Source organism: Pagrus pagrus, assembly GCF_965226575.1.
Source record: "Pagrus pagrus genome assembly, chromosome: 17".
NCBI lineage: Eukaryota > Metazoa > Chordata > Actinopteri > Spariformes > Sparidae > Pagrus > Pagrus pagrus.
Window position 1 is genome coordinate 11,674,967 of NC_140201.1, and position 12,186 is coordinate 11,687,152.

Here is a 12,186-nt window from a genome sequence, read left to right on the forward strand (position 1 = left end):
AATTCAACAATGTCTTCAGAATAGGCCCTTTGGTTATGATATTTAATTACACTTTGCTGCTTATACCTCTGTACATTTAAATGCAGGATCTGTTTTTTTATAATGGTATTATATCATTGCATTATTACAACTTTTACATTACTAAAGGATTTAAATACTGCTTTCACAGGTGTGTTTCACTGATGACTAAAGGCTACCTTGTGGAGTTTTGGCCACTAGTGGTGCTGTGGAGCAATGTTTTGATGAGTGGAGGCCAGTATTGTTTGTGTCTCATGCTGTAACAGAGCTTCTGATGTTTATGTTCTCATATGTCTGGCTTGTCGGTCACTCTACTGCTCTATGATTTTAGTCATTGATTTAACACAGTATTAACTGTGCAATTAACTGTAATGAACTTAGAGTAAATATAGAAGTTTTATTTATTTCAAGTTAAAACTTAAAAGAACTTAAAATTTCTAGTTTTTACTTTCAGACCACTTCACAAGTTGTGAACACATTTGAAGTCGTTAAATTTGAAAGGATGAATTTAATGTGCAGAAAACAACTCAATAGAGTAAGTTTCTAAAGAAACACGATCAGTATTTACCTGAACTTCCCAGCATGCACTGTTTGAGAGTTAAAACTCTGAGTCCCTTCTTTTTCATAGTTTGAAGAACTACTGTGTGATGGAAATGAGGGTCTCTCTAATACATTCTGATATCAGTCATGGTTGTTTATTTTTACAATAATGATAATGTTACTATGATAAAGGTTACTGTCGAATTCAGTCACTTTAAGAGTCAGTGTTGTTGATTTTAATGAAAGAAAAGCATTTTTGTTTTATTAAGTAATGACTGCTTGTCACTTTAAGAATCAGTGCTCTTGATTGTATCTGAGTAACGTAAGTTGATTTAGTTTAACAACTGTTTAGGTAAGTTATTCTCAGTGCTTGTCACTTTAAAAGTCAGTGTTTTTTAAAAGTTTGGATGAGTTGTTGATTTGGCTCAGTATTAACTGAAACAAAGTGAGAGTATTGCGTGCGTCTCTTTAAGAGTCAGTGTTCTTGGGTTTATCTAAAAAGTGTATGTGTTTTATTAAGTAACTCTGAGTATATGTCACTTTAAGAGTCAGCACTTTTTAATTTGAATGAGTAGTTGTTCTGGTTCAGTGTTAACTGTGCAACTAAGTGAGATTACAGTCTTTGTCACTTTAAGAGTCAGTGTTGTTGATTTTATCAAAAAACGTGTATGTGTTTTATTCAGTAATTCTGAGTGCTTGTCACTTTAAGAGTCAGTGTTCGTTATTTTGAATGAGTCGTTGACTTGGTTCATATAAACTGTGTAACTTAGTGAGATCGCAGTGTGTGCCACTTTAAGAGTCAGTGTTGTTGATTTTATCTATAAAACGTGTATGCGTTTTATTAAGTAATCCGGAGTCTATGTCACTTTAAGAGTCAGTGCTGGTTGTGTCGGGTGAGTAGTTGATCTGCTTCAGTATTAACCGTGTAACTTGGTGAGATTGCGGTGCGTGTCACTTTAAGAGTCAGTCTTCGGGTGGCTTCTTGATATTAATAGAGCTGCTGTGTCTTCCTCCTCTGACGTAATGCCCACAGCCTACAGAGAGACAGGCGGAGAGGTCCTGTCACAGCAAAGCGATAACACTAGTCTGAACCAAAAAAATTACAGATAACGAAGCTGCTCTTGCTTTGGTTTGCTGTGGCCAGCAAATCCGGGCTCTGGGCGGCAGAATAACAATGACCAATAACATCGGAATATTACTACAACACCAGAACTCACTAAATCAGTCGGTACCAGTGTTGCCGCGAAGCCTTTAACTATCTCTCTCTCCCTCTCAGACCAAAGAAAAAACAGAGACAGCCAAGACACAGTCACCCCGTCCGACATCATCAACAAACAAAAACCCCACAAAGAGACGAACCGGCCAGCCAGCCAGCCAGCCCGCCACCATCTTAACAGGCTGCTGAAAGAGACACACACTGAGAGAGAAAAGAGGCTAATGCTTATTTTTGATCAACAGGTAAGCAGCACCAAAAGAAGACAGCACACGAATGCACACTCACAGCCCTCTCTTACTAGTTGGTGCAGTGACATTGTAAAAAAAAAAAAAAAAAAAAAAAAAAAGACACACTAGAGGAGAAGAAACGCAGCGGCGGCGGTTTGGAGTTTGTAGATGGCGAAACGCGTGCATGGCAAAACGAGATTTGCTCGTGTTGAAGGGAAGCTATCAAAGTGGTGCGTTTAAGGAGACAAAACATTGCTCTGTTAGCCGTGGGTAGTTTTTTTTTTTTTTTTTTTTTTTTTTTTTACGACGGGCAGCAGTCGCTTTGCGTCTTATGTAACTAACGGCCTGAGCAGCGTCGGGAAGGAAAGAGGGATCTGCTGAATGAGAGAGAGAGGAAAAAGAGCAGCAGCAGCACCGCTTTCAATTCACATGGCAATTTACATTTAGGTTAGGACACCCAAACGCTACACAAATACAAATTGGGGGGCTACCGGGGACGGCTTTGATTTGAGACTTGAGTTTGAGAAGCCAGCAGCAAGGGGACGTGGAGTAGTCGCCTCAAGTAGGTTTGTGTGTGTGTGTGTGTGTTTTTTAAAATAAGTTTTGTTTCTTGTGTGTTTTTTTTTTTTTTTTTGGGTTTTGTTGACATTCATTTAGTGGCATCCTGACTGACTGAGCGTCCAAGAAGCCGGTGCCTTCCGATTTTGTCACTTCACGAAAGTATCTCTCATGTATCTTCTGTGTGATTTACTTTTTGTGTGTGTGTGTGTGTGTGTCATTGATAACTTTTTCATTACTATTCCGGCTGCAAACTTGATACTCAAGTTCACATTTCTGGGTCCCTCCGAGTGACGCACGTCGCTGAGAAAGAGGGAAAGAGGTTTTTTTTACATTTTTTTTTTTAAAGTGCTGAAAGGTGGACTTTGGAGTTTTTAAGGGGATTGAAAGTGGTGGAAAGTAGTCCAGATCAGATGGACGTGTGTGTCAATGAAGTGCTTTACAGGCGATATGGCGCTGTTTCTTTTTGTTTTTTGTTTTTCTTTTGCACCTCTTTCATTGTTAGGAAGCTCGAGAGCGCATGGTGGATGTGAATTGTCGTAAAAAGACCCCCCCCCCTCCTCTCACCTCCCCTCCCCAAACATCCTGTCTTATCAACTTTAAAGAAGTTCCTCGCTCTGATACCACGCATCGATTTGGTTTGTTTGTTTGTTGTTGTTGTTGTTGTTGAAACTTTTCATGAGTGATGCCGGGAAGCCTGAGTTGCATTTCCACTCAACTTTGTAAAAAAAGTTGCCCCCCTCCTCCTCCTCCTCCTCCTCCTCCTCCCCTCGTTGTAAGAAACTGTGATGTTCCTTTGAGATAAGGGAGCTGGGTAGGCATGACAACTCTGTGGGGAGAGCAGAGTATGTGAAGCCAGTACAATGAGGCACACACTGCAAGGAAGCTTTTTACATAGTCCTTCACAGTTCTCCAAATCTGGCCCCCCGAAAGAACTGCTTATGTGCCGAGCGACTTTTATTCAGCAGATAACCTCAGTAATTTTTTTTTTAAAAAAGCAGAGCAGGCCTGTGAGACTTCGCTCTGACCTCACGCTTGTTCGCAGTTGTTTGAACAGTGGACAGTTTGTGTTTTATTAAGCGATTCATTGAATCATTTATTCACTGGATAACCTCGTGAAGTTGCAAAACTTTTGTCGGGGCTGTTGACATGTTTGGCTCAGAGGCGTTTCAGTTCAAGATCAAAATCTTTACACTTGATTTGTTGAAAGTAAACACTAACTTTTAAATTTACTTCAGAATTTTCCCTTCAAGTTTTCTGTGACCGAAATAGCTTCACACACGGGCAAAAAAAGGTTGCACACGGTCCTCTTCGATTCATAGAACTACGGGGATCTACTTGAGGAAAACATAAAATGGACAAAATGATTTATGAAACTTTTTAAGGTTTAGTTTTGCTTCGCAGTTTTACAAGCTGCAAACAAACACAGCTCTAACTCAGAGGCAGTAAATGCTGAGTATTTGTTTGGACTTTTTAAGAGCACAACTTTTTTTTTTATCAAGGACAGACAGCTGTGTACCTCACAAGTCTTCTCTGAGATTTAGGATAATGACAAAAGATTGTTTTTATTGCTTTTCTTTTTGGGAAAACGAGACTCGAATATGTTGTCAAAGTCGAATCAAGTTTTGTAAGAGAAGCTCTGAGTATTTCAGTGTCGGTTAAAGTTGAGAATCCGGTGTGTTACTTTTTCTCACAAGTTTTTCTTTGCTTTTTTAAAAGGAAAAAAGATTTTCGTCGTCTATCGAGAGTGATATTGATAATGGCACTCTAAAGAGGCACTGTGTAGTTTTGGAGAAGAAATTCAAAGTCAGAATTTCAATATTTACAATACGAGTGAGGTAATAATACAAACAAAAAAAGAAATATTTATCTTTTCCATAACTGAATAAACAAGCTGTTCTCAGAGGAAAAATAAGGTCCCCAGAACACTGTTTGAAGCTAGAAGGGTGGCAGGGTCCGCCAAATATAAACAAAAGTAAAACAGAAGGAAATTGTGTTGTCCTTTAAGGTCAGTTTGTTTATTTAGTCACAAAAATGAAGACAGTTTGTTTATGTAGTTTGTTAAGGCACAGAAAAATCAGTCAATGAAGATCTTTCTCCTCTGATTTTAAATTTAAAACTACACACTGCTCCTGTAATTTTAGTTGTGAATATTTTCAGACGGTCCTCTGCTGTCCCGTCCTGTCCATCCTGTCCGTTACTGCCTTCCCCTCATTCCCACACACTTGCACACGACACGCTCCGGCCTCGTGTATCGTCACTCTTCACTCTCAACAGTCCAGATAATTGATTCTTATATCCGCAGGTATCGTGCATGTAACATGCCCTTTGTTAAACTTTTTTACAAACTCTTAACAAGTTCCTTTTTAAAAGGTGTAAAAAAACATTTGATCTAGCAGCCTATCAATCTATAACTTTTTTAAAAACGTTCCTCTTTCCAGACACTGGATATTATTGTATCTCACGGCCTTGTTCGTAGCTGCTATTAAACGTCAAAACAGTTGACGACTTCCTAAAGAGAACCTCTGCTTGTAAAACTCTTTTCCCGTATGTGTGTGTGAGACAGAGTGGGAGAGAGCACAGCACTTTTTCCTGTGTGTGTGTGTGTGTGTGTGTGTGTGTGTGCGGAGACAGCCATGGCTTACTCATATGGCTGCAATATGTGAAGTCTCTGCGGTGGAACTGGGAAGAGAGAAAGTTTTGAGAGAGAAAGACTCAAACAGAAAGAGAGAGAGAGAGAGAGGGGGAGAGAGAGGGAGAGAGAGAGGGAGAACACATGGAGAGAGGGAAGTCAGAAATGTCCTGTTCAACTAGCTGGAATGTATCTCCTGTGTTTTATTGATGGTTTGATGTTCTGTAAGACACGAGGAACAACTGTAGTGATTTTGTGGGCTGCCATGCATTTTTCTTTGGTCGTTTCGAGGCGAGCGGCGCGTTACGAGGGGGGAAAAGTTTGAGATGGAGTGTAAAAAGGCCAGACGGCATGATGTTGTAGACAGGGAAATGTTTTTTATGCACCGTTTTTCAAAGCTCTTTTAATTGCGTCTGTCACAGTTGATCATTTTCAAGTCGGGAAAGAGTTGACTTTTTATTTATGAATGCTTAATGTAAGTGTATTTTCTTTGAAAAAGGCGCGTTACCTGCAGCTGAAGAAAATAAAAGGAAAGAATGCTGTAAGGAAAATAGTGCCACTTGATGTCGGAGCCATAGTGCGTTTGACATAAAGACCGGAACGCCGACATCTTTACAAATAGTGGGTCAGGACCTTACACAGTGAAATCAATAACCTCACCTACGCTGCATAAGAATCCATAGAGGAAAAAGTTTACAGGATTGATAGAAGTTTCTCAACTTACGCCAAACTTCTGCTGTACCTCGTCAAGAGCTGCAACTGCTGATTTCTTTCATTAGTGATTAATCTGTTTGATAATATTCTCCATCAGTTGATCAGTTGCTAAAATGTCAAAAGTGTTGATTGCTTTCTCTCAAATGTCTTGTTTTGTCCACCAACCAATGATGTTCAGTTTAGTGTCATAGAGGAGTAAGGACGCCAGAAAACAAGCTAAAATCAGAGAATTTGGACATTTCTTTCTGAAAAGCTGACTGAAAGCGATTAAGCAATCATCAGAATAGTCTGGGAATGATTTACGAGTGGAGGACAATACGCACACCACTTGCTTTTTTATTGGGCAGGGAATCAGATCCCTCGACAGGCCTGCACACATTTTTTAACCTCTGCATTGATTCATTTTTTAAAAAAGGGTCAACGTTTCGGACACAGAGGTGTCTTGAGAAAAGGTCTTTGAGACTGAAATGTTGAATAAGACAATGCAGAGGTAAACAGATGTGCGCAGGAGTTACTATTCTTCATCGTAACTGATTCATTGAAAAATTGCCAACTCGACCTTATCGCAGTTTTTCCCTCGTGTACATGACACAGCAGAAGTTCGGGGGCGAGGTGAGGTAATTTATTTACATCTCCTGCTGAAATCTGTCACTACTGGGAAGAATGCAAGTTATTACTTGTAGATGGGATATCAACATGCTAGCAAATAAAGTAATCCCTTTTTAAAGACCTGTTGCCCACTACAGAAGGAGTGTGTGGCGGCGAAAAACACGAGAATTAATTGAGTTAAACATTTTGCATCGCTGAGACGGTTACTGAGTGACTGAAGTCGCAACTGGAGCAATTGTTTTTTTTTATAAAACTTTGATTTTACTGTTTTATTTAAGTTTCACTCCTGGTTTATTCTGATAATACAGCATAAGTGTTGACAGCTAACTTCTCTATACCTCACCATTTAGCCCCTGTGTTAATATAATCAAACAAAGCAGATGCCTTATTGTCGACAGGATCACGAGAGATAGGTTTTAAAGTGTTTTCCTTCATGTGGACGCACAAATCTCATTTATTTCTGATTTCTGATCCCATTTATTTATGGTCGGGTACCGTCTTAACCCTCATTGTTTCCAATAAGCAGGAAAAGATAGCATCTATTAGAGCAATCAGCCGTTATTCATCTCGAGCCTCGCTGCAGTTCAGATAAAGGAAAACCTCCATTTGTCACGGATAGTTTATTTAAAGAAAAAACCTTTTTGCAAGGCTTCTGGCTCTCTTGGCTCGAAGCTCTGTAAGTCGCACTGCTTTATTACCCGGTCTCTTGTTTTGCTCATATCCCAAGGACACAATTGTTTTTAACTTATTTTAACTGTCTGGGCACATTGTTCTGGCTCTTTCATTGCTTTATATTAGCTGCTTGTAACGTCTGCGATACAGTATTTGAGCTTATTCTTCTTTTGAATTTACTGGAAGTCGCTCTGGAAAAGAGTGTCTGCTAAATGCCCAAAATGTCATCCCCACTCTGTCTGTGGTTAGTGCAGCCTTGTTTAGGCTCGAGTTTGTCTCTAATGTTTTTGGTCTTATTTTAGACTTTTAAGTCTGTCTTTTAGACGGCCTGCTTCAGATAACGAGCACATGGTCTTGGTTATGGGTGATCTTTTTTCCTTCTTTTTGTAGTTCTTTTGGGACAGACAAATCCTAAATATGGGACAATTTTTCTTCCTTAGATCTGAGAGAATAAATAATCCTTCTGTCACGACACAGTGGAGACTGATAAAGTGGTGGTTGAGCAGATTGAAGCACATACTAGTAGACGGTGATGACACAGGCAGCAGGAGGGTTTTTTGTGGTAAATGTAGACTCGGAAAGGTAACTGAGTATCAGTTAAATCTCTCAAATATGCTGTTTTTTATGGTTTGGAAGACATTTTTGTTCCTCTGCGCAACACAACTTTCCTCCTGAGGCAATTAACGAAAGCTCACTTGTCTGAGAAATGTGCCGACCTGTTATGTGATGTGATATGAGTTGCGAGTTCTGACTGCTTTGACTCAGCATTGTACTTGGCACGCTCGGGCTTCCTGTGCACCCAGACGTTCAGTTATCAATCACTGTTCATACACGTTTTTCGACCTTGCGTAAAACAGAAGTGGATGATTTGTTCCAAGGCTGCGTTCAATTAACTTTCGAATAAATCAAGATCTAATTGAAAATTATGCTCATCAGCTGTCGTATTAGAGTTTACCACACAACAGTAGTTTTTCTGTACTTTCCCATATGTTGGACGTGCTGCAGATAACCGTAATTTTCACTCTTGGTTAATCTGTTGATTAGCTTCTTAATTAGTCGATTAGTTGTTTTGTCGATAAAATGTCAGAAAATGGTAAAAAATAATTATTAAGACCGAGAAGAAGTCCTCAGATGTCTTGTTCTTTCCACATTCCAGATATATTCAGTATGCTGCCATGGAGGAGAAAAGGAGGCAGAAAATTTGGAAAGAAAAGCTGGAATCAGATAATTGAAACTTTTTCCTTAAAAAAAAAAACTACTCAAACTGATGAATCGATTATCAAAATAGCTGCTGATTTATTTAATAGTTGCCGACTCATCGATTAATCAGTTAATACTTGCAGCTCCACACAAGTTACAAACATTGTGCGACTCTGAGTGTGCCTGTAATAACTACTTTTGTTGGACGACCTATTGTTCCAGAAATAATTGCAATAAACAATATTGTAATGCCACCCATATAATTATAATAAAATACTGGAACACAAAGAGCAATTGACATTTAATTGGCAATCTGAAACAGATATTAAACTATTCTAAATTATTACAACATAAATAAATAATAAAAAAACACGCAATCATAACAATAAAAAAAATAGATAATTGAAAAAAGTGAACAAAACGTACATTTTAACACAACTGCAGAAATCGAGGTCATGGACATAAATTGATCTGGCGATAGTAAATAACATAAGACATGTACGAGAAGTTGACAGTGTAATTATCGTGACGGTTGCCCCTCGTCTCCCAGCTATGGCACAGGTGTCGTCCCATGTTTGAAAAGGAAAAATGAAAAAGAAAGAGCTGAAATATTGAAGACTGCATATCTACCGCATTCCTATAAACAGTCGTCGGTAACTTGCTTGAAACAAAGTCGACAGTGACATGTGTTTTGAATGTTGGTGTCACCGAGCTGTTAATAAGAAACGTTTGGAAAGTGGAAAAAAAAAGTATTTACTCTGTATTATAAGATGACCATTTTACTATTGAGGCTTTGCAGAATTAGTCAGTCAGCCTTCTTACACTCTGACAGTGCATTAAAAGTTAACATTAAATTTGATTGATGTAGTCCACAGGCACTGTGGGTCTTGTTGTGATAATAGGCAGTAAAAGCTTCCTCTTAATGGTTTCACATTTGAAAATGAGGGCTCCTCATTAAAAAGGTAAAGTCCAATTGCAACAACTTGTAATTGACGACGATAAATATTGAGCTAAAACCTGCGGGAAAAATCACTAAAGGGGGAATCAATTTAGCTATTGTGGTGAATTATTAGGGGATTGCCCTTTGTAAATTTTTAATCCTTGCATAATGACTTTGAATGAGATCCAGTGTTGCCATTTCTCATGGCAACAGTATTTTAAGTGGTTGCTGTAAGCGGAGTGGAGATATTTGCAGCTGTTAAATCAGGACTTCATATCATTTTTAAACATTTGTGATTATTTCATATCATTTATACTCGCCTGTCAGTGTAAACACATCCAGGATTTTTTTCTTGTATTATCCGCTCAGATTTCTGCTCTCTTTTCACCGAAGAAGATATTGGAGCTTGTTCTGCTACCTTAATGAAAAGCCAATGGCTGTCATTTATTTGTTTTCAGTGTAAAAAAAAAATAAAAAATTTAAAATGACTCGAAAAGAGTCGAGAGCAAGATAATCCATCAGAGTAAACACAGCAGCTTGAGTTTAGTTTTGTCAGAGATTACTTTTTGTTTCATTTCTTCACACCAGGGTTTAGTGTTTACCTATCAGAACACATACTGTGTTGTGTGAAGCTTGGCCTGTTGTTGTTACTACTGGGTGATATGAAAGTCTATGTGAGGATAGAAACTTCCTATAAACAAGAATGCATCGCCAACTTTTTGATGATAGATAAATCGTAATTTTTGAGGCAATAATGTCAGCATTCGCTTCTTTGGGCCCTAGGAAGTTGTGATGAGCATTTTTCACTTTTAAAAAAAAATATTTTGGAAAATAATCACGGATGAATTAATAAAGATAATCAGAAATTGGCACATATGTACTCAAATATATGTATTTATATTTAGGAGGCCACTGTTAACAGTGTTTCAAATTTGTTTTATCGCCCTTAATGTTTGTTTTAAGAAATAGAAAAGAAAAAAAGTATGTTGAAATGTGTTTGGCACGCATTAGGAGAAATAAACTAGCTGTAGAAAAAATCAACAATGTTGCCAAGTGATTCTGGCGGACAGAACGTGAATCAAGAGGGGGGATGATGGCTTTCTTAAAGCAAATATTTAGTATATATACAGTGAAAAGCCAGCGCAGGCCCACAAATTGATATAATTACTGTATTTCTGTGGTATAAGATAAGATAAGACTTTATTAATCCCTCAGCAGGGAAATTCACGTGTTACAACAGCTTAAGAGTCATAGGCAGAGGGAAATGAACAACAGTGACAGTTGAAGATAAAAATGTAAAACAGAACAAGCGAGAGGAAATAGAATATGTATGTAATATGTATATCAGGCAGCTTTATAGTATAATAGAGAGATTATGAAGGGAATGATTGTGACGTGCATTTTCAAGCTGTTAAAAATGCATTTCAAACTCGTGCTGTACGTTTATATACTTCGCTCAAGTGTTCCCGTAAGCACGGCTCCATCTGTAGCTTCTTACAGTTTTCACACAACACCCGGACAGACAGACAGACAGCGAAAACTATCTACGGAAAATGTGACAGTGGCATAAGTGGCATGAGTTTGGATGTGATTTATGTTTATAAGCTTCTTTGTGTGGAGGCTGAAAAGGCCGTGCAACTCGCAGATGGAGAGACTACCGAACCATTTTCCTCGAGTGCTGTGTGCTTAATTCAGCGAGACTTTTCTCGAGTGGAAGTGGCAATCTTTTTTATTTTTTAATCGAGGAAGCTGCTTGGGTAAAAGTTATCTCTCTCTGAAGTGAAGACACAGTCGATTGATCCTGATTGAGGGGAAGTCTTTTGATTTTTATGCTTGTAAGAGAAATCAACACATCCACCTGTTGCTTTGCAGCTGTAAGTTAAAGTATTTGACACCGTTACAGGTCAAAGTTTTGTATTTTATCAACAAGTTAAGTGCACGACACAGAACACACTTCCTTATGCTACTTTCAAGCTGAATTTGAGTTATGAGTTATTTCTGATGTGGTGTTGCAGGTGATTTCAACCCTCTGTAGCTCAATATATTTCATTAATATGGCATCCGATGATGATGATGCATATCTAATAATAAAATCTGAAATGCACACATTCTCATGGTTAGCCTGCAGTACTGGAGTACTGGAAAGCATTCATGCCAGACAGTTTAGCATTGTTGATAGATGCCTATCAGTCGTTCTAACAGTCTATCAGCTCTTATCTCCTTCCTCTGAGGTCAAATCTATCTCATGCTCTGCTTGGTTACGATTGAACTGACTCACAGATTGTTTGTTTCTGTACTAAATGTTAACTGTCACCAGTCAAAGCAAGAACCTGCACACTCACATACACACATGAGATTTCTTCGCTGACGAATTTGTTGTCTGTGTTTCACTTTTTCCTTTTTCTCTGTAAGTGCCTCCGTCACCCTGTTTCTTTATCACTAAATCTCTGTCTGTCTTATTCTTACTGTACCGCGAGACGAGAGAGACTGTTGGCGTCACGTGTGTTTGATCGTACTGTAATCGTTGTCAAAATATAAGATTTACTTGCTCCCAAATTGCAGCTAACTCTCATTTTTAGTGTAAATACGCGCTGACGTTTGTTTGCTATTGTGATCCTTCTCAGTCACAATAACATTTCTTCCTGGATTTGATGTGGCGGTCTCCTCTGTGGAGACGTGCCTTCTGCCCGGCGCATGTCTCGCAGTCACATGGCATTATCGCCAGCTACTACCTCTTTATTCGATGCCACAATATTTGCTAAAAATGCCATTTTGTGTGTGTGTCTGCGCGAGTGAAATATGAAGCCATTTGTTTCATTTCTGAGCGAGTTCTCGCAGCCTTGTTAGAACCATATCCCTG

General features: G+C 38.7%; 1 protein-coding gene across 3 annotated transcripts in view; it reads left to right on the plus strand.

The window, feature by feature from the left end:
- The first annotated feature begins 1,613 nt into the window (after nt 1–1,613).
- The window catches only part of trps1 (trichorhinophalangeal syndrome I), a 124,976-nt gene continuing 114,403 nt past the window's right edge, over nt 1,614–12,186 (plus strand). The window contains exon 1 of one of the 3 annotated variants that reach the window (XM_084379063.1): nt 1,614–2,016. The gene's annotated coding sequence lies outside the window, so the exon portion shown is untranslated. Of the gene's footprint in view, nt 2,017–2,401; nt 2,568–12,186 lie in introns of those variants that run through there. The other 2 variants (XM_084379064.1, XM_084379062.1) reach the window with 2 other exon arrangements.